Genomic DNA, 937 nt, shown 5'->3' on the forward strand with positions numbered 1-937 from the left:
TCTGGTGGAATCACAATCCCAGACCTTAAGCTGTACTACAGAGAAATTGTGATAAAAACTGCATGGTAGATCTTCTCTCCAGTGAGTTCCTAAGCCGGGAGTAGCCAGCCGGGAGGCACAGGCCCCACGAGTTGCAGGGGAACCGCAGGGCGGCAGGGACAGGATCCTCTCAGCTTCCAAGTGACAGAGGTGGATCAGCGACCTTAGCTGCCCCTTCCCTGCAAGTGGAGGGCGTGCCTCCAGGGACCACATTGACCCGGAGTCTCCAGTGAGAGCTGCCATCTTCTCTCCTGTGAGTTTATAAGCCGGGAGCAGCCAGCTGGGAGGCACAGGCCCCACGAGTCTCAGGGGTCTTGCAGGTGTCAGGGGCAGTACAAGCTCTGGTTAGAGTCACTAAGAACATCTAACACCAAAAATCAAGAGATGGTGAAAGGCAAACGCAAGAATCCTACCAACAGAAACCAAGACTACTTGGCTTCATCAGAACCCAGTACTCCCACTGCAGCAAGTCCTGGATATTCCAAAACACCGGAAAAGCAAGAATTGGATCTAAAATCATATCTCACAATGCTGATAGAGGAACTTAAGAAGGACATGAATAACTCCCTTAAAGAAATACAGGAGAATACAGGTAAAGATGTACAAGCCCTAAAAGAGCAAACTCAAAAATCCCTTAAGGAATTGCAGGAAAACACAAACAAGCACGTAAAGGAATTGAGTAAAACCATCCAGGACCTAAAAATGGAAGTCAAAACAATAAAGAAAGCACAAAAAGAGACAACTCTGGAATTAGAAATCTTAGGAAAGAAATCAGGCAACATAGATGCAAATATCACTAACAAAATACAAGAGATAGAAGAGAGAATCTTAGGAGCGGAAGATAACATAGACAACATTGACAGAACAGTCTAAGAAAATGCAAAAAGCAAAAAGACCC

This window comes from Mastomys coucha, unplaced genomic scaffold (assembly GCF_008632895.1).
Source record: "Mastomys coucha isolate ucsf_1 unplaced genomic scaffold, UCSF_Mcou_1 pScaffold4, whole genome shotgun sequence".
Classification (NCBI taxonomy): domain Eukaryota; kingdom Metazoa; phylum Chordata; class Mammalia; order Rodentia; family Muridae; genus Mastomys; species Mastomys coucha.